The sequence below is a fragment of the Triturus cristatus genome, chromosome 6 (assembly GCF_964204655.1).
Source record: "Triturus cristatus chromosome 6, aTriCri1.1, whole genome shotgun sequence".
NCBI classification, from domain to species: Eukaryota; Metazoa; Chordata; class Amphibia; order Caudata; family Salamandridae; genus Triturus; species Triturus cristatus.
Window position 1 is genome coordinate 9,420,342 of NC_140589.1, and position 9,228 is coordinate 9,429,569.

Here is a 9,228-nt window from a genome sequence, read left to right on the forward strand (position 1 = left end):
GCTTTTCCTGAAAGTGTGCAGGGTAGGGGAGCGTCTGATATTGACAGGGAGCTTGTTCCAGGCCTTGGCTGTGACATAGGGGAAAGCTCTTTCGTCTTCTCCATTTCTGCGGATGGTTTCTGCCAGGGTGAGGTCGGCGGAGCGGAGATCCTTTTTGGGCATGTGGAAAGTGACTCTTGTTGAGCTATTTGGGTACGATGTTGTGGAGGGATTTGTAGGCATGGGTGAGCAGTTTGAAGGTTGCTCTCTCCTCGACGGGCAGCCAGTGGAGGTCTCACAGGTGTTGGGTCATGTGTTTGTGTCGTGGGGTCCCGAGGACGAGTCAGGCTGCGGCATGCTGGATCGTTTGGAGCTTGTGTAGGAGGGTTCTGTTGATTCGGGCATAGAGGGCGTTGCCGTAGTCCAGCCTGCTGGTTAGGAGTGCGTGGGTGATGGTTTTCCTGCATTCCGGGGGTATCCATTTGACGGTCTTGCGGAGGATGCAAAGGCAGTTGAAACTGGTGGAGGCGACGGAGTTGATCTGCCGGTCATGGTGAGGGAGGAGTCAAGGATGATGCCGAGGTTCCGTGCATGGTCTGTAGGGGTGGGTGGATTCCCAAGGGCGTAGGGCCACCACGTGTTGTCCCAGGCTGAGGTGGAGAGTCCGTGGATGAGGAACACAGTCTTCTCAGCGTTGAGCTTCAGGCAGCTATCTTTCATCCAGGTCGCAACGTCCTTCATTCCTTCCTGGAAGCAAAGTCTAGTGGTTTGGGGATTCTTTGTGAGGAAGAGGATGAGCTGGGTGTCGTCGGCGTATGATACTATGCTGAGCCCATGTTATCTGACGAGGGCGGCGAGGGGGGCCATGTAAAGGTTGAATAGTGTGGGGCTTAGCGATGGTCCTTGGGGCACTCCGCAGTTGGTCTCTGTGGGTTCAGAGAGGAACGGAGGGAGTCTGATCCTCAGGGTTCTGCTGGAGAGAAAGGACTAGATACAGTTGAGGGCGGTTTCTCGTACCCCCGCGTTGTGGAGTCTGGCTGCGAGAGTGCGATGTGAGACGGTGTTGAAGGCTGCGGAGAGGTCTAGTATGATGATGGCCGCAGAGTGGCCCTGGTCGAGTAACATGCAGATGTCATTGGTGGCAGCTAGGAGGGCGGTCTCGGTGCTATGGTTGCTAGGGAATCCGGACTGGGAGGGGTCTAGGATGGAGTTCTCTTCTGAAGGTGGTCAGCTGAGCATCTACGACTCTCTCGGTGACTTTGGAAGCGAAGGGGAGGAGAGGAGAGAGATGGGCTAGTAGTATTTCAGGTCCGTCAGGTCGGCCGTGGGCTTCTTGAGGAGGGGTTTAACCTCTGCCCGCTTCCAGTCATCTGGGAAGAGGTCGGCTTCGAAGGAGATGTTGATAGTCTGTCCTAATTCAGGTGCAATGGCAGCGGCGGACCTGTGGTAGCAGTGGGTGTTCTTCATAGTCGTGGTAGTGTGTTCGACGGTGGCGGGATTCCAGGTTGTGATGGTAGGTTTGTTGTCGGTGGTGATGGGGGGCGGTGGTGTCCGGCGTCTGTTCGCTGAAATTGTCGTTGAGGGCCTTGATTTTAAGATGGAAGTACGAGCGGAGCTTGTTGCAGAGTTCCTGGGATGGCGTGATGTCAGTGGTTTCGGTGGGGGGTTTGGTGACTGCTGTATGACGTTGAACAGTTCCTTGGCGTTGGTGTGTGTGTGTGTGTATCTTGTTCTTGATGAAAGTCCACTTGGTGTGTCTTATGCGCTGGTGGTATTCCTTCAGGGCGCTCCAGTAGCTGTTCAGGTCATCCATGGTTTTCCTGTTTTGCCAGGTTTTCTCGAGGCGTCTGCAGGAACGCCTGGCTTCTTGGAGTTCGGTGGTGAACCAGGCGGCCTTCAGGGCCAGAGGTGGTGTTAGTCCAGGTTTCCGCGAGGAAGGCGACGTCAAACGAGAGGGTGTCGAGCAGGACCCAGATCTCAACGGCGAGTCTGTGTAGGGAGCGTACGTTGAGTAGAATGCATGTCAGGGCTTCGGTGGTGTGGATGTCCAGTGAGCCTTCGGCGGGCATGCGGGAGCTGTTGATGGCGAAGGATCGTCGGCAGTGTTTGCAGGAGAACTGTCCATGGGTGGTGTTAGGTGTGGGTCTTTGGCAGTTGTTGTGCCTTCCGGGGTTGAGTGCGTGGAGGGCGGCGGAGTTGTATTGGTGTGGTTTCGGAGGTCCAGGGTTCCTGGCACTAGCCGCGGTCGGGTCGCGGACAGGCACAGATGGGCTTGCCTTAGGCACGCCTTTGGCGTGACTGCGCAGCGGCCGCCATTATGTAGGGGAGGGACGAATCAGCTGGGAGGTGGGAAGGGGCAGGGGCAGGCAGGGAAGCGGGAAAGCGTGGGCTTGGTGAAGCCCAAAACAATTACGAGAGACCAACAAAACAAAACAATTACATGAAAGTACAAGCCCAAATCGGCAGAGCAATAACCCCCCAAAAGACAATTATCCAATACAATACCCAACAATGCAAACAGATGAGGGGTGGCTGGGACCGGCAGAGGCAGCCATGGGCAGCCAAGGGGCAGACCGCAGCCTCGAACACTCAGGCAGGGGGCTCAGCGGCGGTGCAGATATCGTGGAGCTGCTGGGGAGAGAGCAGCCCAGTGACGGTGGGTCAAGGTCTTACTCTTACTACGTCGTTGCACTGACATCAGCTGCACTCTACGACGGCAACACAAGCTACGCAGGAATCACAGGCTCCAAACCCTTCAAAACGCAGCAGCAAGACTCATTCACAATCTACCTTGTCGCACTGACATCCGCCCATATCTCAGAGAACTGCACTTGGTTCCCATCCACAAACACACCCAGTGCAAACTGTTCACACACACATAAAAGGTACAACACTGGCCGCATACACTTCTATACACCTCCGCTCAGCCGAACTCTCACTGGCACGCATACCCTGCATCTGCAAAGCCACAGCGTACATCTCCCCCAAAAGCTTGGAATGGCCTCCCTCACCACAATAGAGCCTCCTCATCGCTTCGAGTTCCGCAAGAAGCTAAAGACTGGACTGAGTAACCGCCCCAAGAATCCACCTGAAATGCACAAATTATTAGGGCGGGAGGACAGCTCCCAGAAGTATCAGTGCGTCAAGCGTACACAGAAAGCATTTGTGTTCTGAAGGTAGATAAGTAGCAGGAGAGATTTGAGGGGTCATGGGTACGAGTGTGTAGAAGACAAATGGAACAATTATTTGAAGACACTTCCATGAATCCTGCCAACGTTCTAGAGCACTCCCTCTTTAAAACATGATGAGCAAAACATTTGTATATGGTGGGAGACATCTTCGTTTGAGTGCTTCTGCAATCACCTATACTAATGGCTGTTATCCGCACTGAAAAGAACCTGGAGCTGGTTCATCTCTGCACGTAGTGCCACGACTTTCAGATCAGCCACTGAGTGATTCCCATGGACCTTGCTTCCAACATCATCTCTCACAAAGATGCAGCTGCAAGTACTGCGCAGTCTGATCACTGGCAGTCGACTCGACACTGAAAGGTTATTTGTAGTGTTCCCAATATGTCCCAGGCTTGTTTAAAACTCATTGCTACAGGCCAGCATCCTGCACAACTCTAGGGCGGACAAGCGATCCTTGTAATAAGTATTGTCACAGTCCTTTTAAACGCAGAAACAAGATACTATTGTGAACTCACTGAAAGGCCAAGGACATCCTTTTAATGCTGGACTCTTTCAGGGGGTACTGGGTCGAACAGGAGACTGTCTGGCTGAGGTTGCATATGTACCACTCACAGTATATACACTTTTAGGAAAGAAAGTTAGGTATATTATTTTGTATTATCATGGAAATGTGGCTAGTAAAGTAAATGATTGCCGTATAACACCAACAACTATACTTGCCACAACCCTATCACATGGTGGTGGCAAAGGTCACATACAAGGACCACAGTGTGGGCAGTGGCACGCAGTACTTGGACCATGGGGGATGAAAGCCTCGATCTGGATCACACCAAGGGCCAGGTAGGGCAGCGTGAGCATACAAACACGTCCATGGAGCATTTGATTGACGCATTGAGAGTGAGGTGAGGAGGGATCTGCATCAAGGAGGGCTCTCAGACTGCACACGCTCAAAGGTCAGGGCACATGGGTCATGTACACTCATAAGCCACTTGAAGTGATGTGGCGATCCAGGCTTCAGGTACATGGTATCTCACGTCTTAGGTACAGAACAGGGAGCAGCAATGCAAGGTTCAGCCCATGGGTGTTTACTGTTTATCAGGATGCAGTAATGAAGGAAATGGGCCTTGCGCAATCAGCAGGTGCAGAACAAGAAGCAGTAATGTAGGAAGACGAGCCTTGCATAATCAATAGGTGCAGAACAAGAAGCAGTGTGGAGTACGTGGGCCCCTCACGACCCTGAAGGGCAGAACTGGATTTGGTGGAGGCAAGTTCAGGCAAAGCTTCCCCTCCCAACTATCAGGAGCCGCTCAGGAGGAAGCAGGCAGACTTCAGAGGCTGCATGCAACCTTGATTGAGGTGTGAAAGCCCTTGTGTGTGCAGGGACAACCAAACTGCTTCTGACACTATGGATCCACCTACATCTTCAGGAACTAAATGCATGCAGGGTGACCAGAACACAGCTACACGGTCTCATTTTAGCCAAGCAAACTTCACAAAGAACTGTGGAATGAACGCGCCAGGTCACAGCACGCCAAACACATTTACACGGGTGAGCCAGGAGTATGCCTACTCAGTGAGCAGAGTTACAAAGGTTATCCTTCGCCTGCCACCGTTAGTAGATTTAAGGTCACTTGCACTAAAAGACGTACCACTTTGGGTTATTTCCAATGTCTCATCAGCTTATAGCGCTGTTATATATAGAGTGCGAGTCGAGTGCGCTGGACACTTATCCTGCTAAAAACCCTCAGAGGATCTGCCTGAGCAGCACTGGGGGGGACCAGGACGTCAAGAGGACACTGCACCAGCTGCGTCAATGAAGCCACTGTTCAATGCCTCTAGGGATCACTCAAGTATCATTCTGCTCACCAGCTCAGAGCCTGGTGACATCCTGTGAACATGCAGCCTGCTTCTCCTTTAGCAGCTCTGGCTGACGCACCATGCTGAAAGCACTAGTGCATGCAAAGACTAGAAGTGCAACCTTGCACGGGGGTGTAGGGGGCACAAGGGCAGAGTCCACTTGTGCACTGACTGGCTGTTACCCACAACCAACTAACGATAAGCAAGGTGGAAAATGCTAGTTAAAAGCAGGGGCACAGGTAAACGATGGGGCTGGAATCACTTTAGGTGGGGGTCGGGAGGGTATTAGTCCATTTCTGACTTTAGCAGGGGCGTGTGTCGTGTCCCAAAACGCCAGCAGCGCCCAACCCTCACCCCCTCCCCTGCACCCCAGGCGCCACTTCTGCACAACTCGGCCCCTCCCCTGCACCCCCAGTCCCACTGCTGACCCCTCACCCCCTCTCGTGAACCCTCAGCCCCTCCCCCTCACCCCCAGTCCCACTGCTGACCCCTCACCCCCAGTCCTGAACCCTCAGCCCCTCCCCTGAACCCCCAGTCCCAGTCCCACTGCTGACACCTCACCCCAGTCCTGAACCCTCAGCCCCTCCCCATAACCCCCAGTCCCACTGCTGACTCCTCACCCCCTCTCGTAAACCCTCAGCCCCTCTCCTGCACTCTCAGTCCCACTGCTGACTCCTCAACCCAGTCCCACTGCTGACCCCTCACCCCCAGTCCTGGGCCCTCAGCCTCTCCCCCCCCCACCCCCAGTCCCACTGCTGACCCCTCACCCCCAATCCGGAACCCTCAGCCCCTCCACTGAACCTCCAGTCCCACTGCTGACCCCTCATCCCCAGTCCTGAACCCTCAGCCTCGCCACTGAACCCCATGTCCACCGCTGACCTCTCACCCCCAGTCCTGAACTCTCAGCCCCTCAACGGCACCTTGTGCCCCTCCCCGGACCCTCCCCCCCACTCCTGAACCCTCAGCCCCTCCCCAGCACCTCGGGTCCCTCCCCTGGACCCTCAGCCCCTCCCCCTGAAACCCCATTCCCACTGCGGACCCCTCACCCCCTCTCGGGAACCCTCAGCCCCTCCCCTGAACTCTCAGCCGCTCACCCGGACTCGGAGGGCTCGGCGCAGGAATAAACGTTGGATGTAAAAGCCGGGCAGGAAGGACAACACGCGGCAACTTCCGCTTCCGAGTCACAGGAGGCAGCGTCAGCACGGGGGCTCGAGGAGGCGGGAGTGCGGCGTGACGTCAAAAGGAGGGGCGGCGTGCGTGACGTAAGAAGGAGGGGGCGGGGTGTGCGGGCTTGACGTAGGAAGGAAGTGGGTGTGCGTGTGCGTGACATAGGGAGAGTGGGCGAGCGTGACATAGGGAGAGTGGGCGAGCGTGACGTGAGGAGAGGCGGCGGCTGCTGATAGCGCCTGTTTCCAGTGTAAGCAGCTGTAACGCGGGAGGGGGGAGGGGGGAGGGGGGAGGGGGGGACGGGGAAGATGGCACCGGAGCAGCAGGAGCCCCCCTTTCCCTCCCCCGGGCCACCTCCGCTGTATGCGTGACGCTTAAACACCCCCACCCCTGCTGCAGCAGCTCCAAGCGTGACACTTAACCCCCCCATCACCCTGCTCCAAGCGTGACACTTAACCCTCCCCACAACCTCCCCACCCCCCCCCCCCACCATGCGTGACACTTAACCCCCACCACCACCCCCGCTGCTCCTTGGGCGACACAACCCCCACCCCTGCTGCTCCATGCGTGACACTTAACCCCAACCCTGCTGCTCCATGTGTGACCCCTAAAAAAAACCCTCCACCCCCGCTGCTCCATGCGTGACACTTAAAGCCCCCCACCCCCCCTCCCCCGCTGCTCCATGCGTGACAGTGGATTGTTATATTGAAGCAGATGCAGTTTCAGGTTTGAGGCAGACAAAAGAAAGCATTGTTTAGCTTTAAAAAATTGGGAGTCTCACCGGAATCGGGTACTTCGGCAGGTACAACACGGTTATGTCACCAGTATAAAAATTAACTACAGAAAAGGCTCCTTTTTATTCAATGTAAAGGTCTAAAAATCCCCATAAAAGAGATAAACATCGTTTAAGTTGCTCATTTAAGGGCAGTACCATATTTTCTTCTCCCGATTTGATCAGCCTGGATTTTTAAAAGAGGGTTTGTGATTCAAAAGCAGAACAGTGAATTGTTTAGGGATAAAACCTGGGTTTGTGCCCCCCCCGCCCTTTGAACATCCTAAAATATTTAATGCAATATGGTGAGAAATATGAGAAGGGATGCAGTGTACAGCAGGCAAGAGAAAGACCGTGTTGTACTTTCAGGCTAGCACAATTGCTAAGAGTGTGTTAATCGTGCCCCTTAATCCTGTTGAGGCAGTGCAAGGGCGATCCCTCAATCCTTGGTACGAGGTAAAGGAGCGGTGCTTAACAGACTGCAACTTCAGATAATGGAAACAAATGTCGCCCTGTGTGATCTGCGTATTTGCTCACCAGATTCAGTGGGGTGCACTGAAGCTGGTCTAGTTCTCCCAATCTTTCCGTCCTCTTTCCTTCCTCGCATTCTCACCTGCAGTCTTTCCTTGCTCTTCACTCACCTCTCCATTCTCACACTTCTCTCACTGTTCACTTTTCTTCCTCCCATTTGCAATTTCTTTTCTTGCACTACCATCCGCTCTCCTTTCTTTCATGGTCCTGGTTGTCCACAATGCCTCTTTCCCTTTGATTCTCTCCACTCTATTCTCCTGTCTCTTCTCTGTCCACTTTTCTTATTTCTCTCGTATAGTCATTTGTCACTTGATTTTCCCCATTTTCTGCTTTCACCTTGTTACTAACTTTCACTTCTCTCTGTTGGCCCCATTTTCTTTGTATTATCCATCACCACTCTCTTCTCCTTTTCAGATGCAGAGACACACAACAAGTAAAAAAGTCCAGCAAACCACTAACCTTTGATTAAAAAAGCTCTGTATTTCCGATAAAAACATTAAACCTAACCTGTACTAAGATAACTACTTTGTCTCTTCATAGCACACAGGCTAACTTTCTGTACTTGAAGGCACTCAGCAAACTTAGTTCTGTGCTACTCACATCATATACAGGAAATGTGTTGTGTTTATTAGTATCTCAGTGTAAATGAATCACATTTTTAAAGCACATTGCTACATAATACCTGCTACCTCCTCATTGAAAACAAGTCTGTATTTTTTTAATTGTAATTATGTTTTACATGTTTCCTTAACTGTGGTATCCATAGGTCTTTTAATGTCCCTGTTCTCTCCTAAACTGCTTGTAATGGATGGATTAAACTCAAACAGCATTGAGCTGTCTGAGCAAGGACTAAAATCCACAGCGCTTCTAAGTTTGGGATTGTAGTGTAGGGAACTCTGAGCACCCAACAGATGTGATGTGAACTCAAACGAATTTTTGAAGTGTTGGACTGCAAGCAGCAGATGACGAGATATGCCTCTCTCTGTGTCTCACCCACACCTGCTGTTACCAAAGTAGTCAGTAAGTGCTGCAGAGCCTGAAAGCATGAGGTGACAGGATGCATCACAGTGCTAAAAGACGGTTGCTGCTCACAAGATGCAACGTCGAGTTACATTGAGAATACTGCTGTCATAATCTGGCCATGGCTCAGCAGCTCCCCCTATTTTGAATATGGACAACTTTAGCGTAGCCAAACAACACAGCACAGGCATGTGGTAATGTGTTAAATAAGAATATATAAGAATACAGAGTAACAGCTGTGTCCCTGTCTGGCTATGCCGTACCCATCACAAACGTCCCTCCACTCGACTCTGGGCAGAGTCTTCTCTGCAGGCTGGAAGGTTGCACAGCTTCGAACACCAATAAGCTGTCAGTACCTCGAGCAATAAGGCACAGAATGAGGAGCTCCATTTGCGTGACTTTGCATTTCAGTGCGTTGATGCGGACACCAGCTCTGAAATGCGTGACACTAACCCCTGATGCTTGGCACTTGGCAGTCTGACTCAGCTGTGCTGCACAGATGACTTCATATCGATTATGGGAACAGCAAACAATGTGGAAAGTTAGTTAACAATTACCCTTTTTACCATTCTCAGCAACTTCATTCTATGAAATGACAATGAGCTCATGAAATATTTTTGATTCCCTCTAATGTTGCCCAAAGGGTCGTTTTCAGTCTGCCCATTGGGACATTGCAACAGATGCTTGTTTGAGGCCACACACAGTACTTGT

General features: G+C 52.3%; 1 protein-coding gene across 4 annotated transcripts in view; it reads right to left on the reverse strand.

Annotated features, from left to right (window-relative positions):
• LOC146813632 (RNA guanine-N7 methyltransferase-activating subunit-like protein) overlaps positions 1-6,257 on the reverse strand; it is a 44,758-nt gene extending 38,501 nt beyond the window's left edge. The window contains exon 1 of one of the 4 annotated variants that reach the window (XM_085610106.1): positions 6,122-6,257. The gene's annotated coding sequence lies outside the window, so the exon portion shown is untranslated. The other 3 variants (XM_085610107.1, XM_085610109.1, XM_085610108.1) reach the window with 3 other exon arrangements.
• Between the last annotated feature and the right edge of the window lie 2,971 nt (positions 6,258-9,228).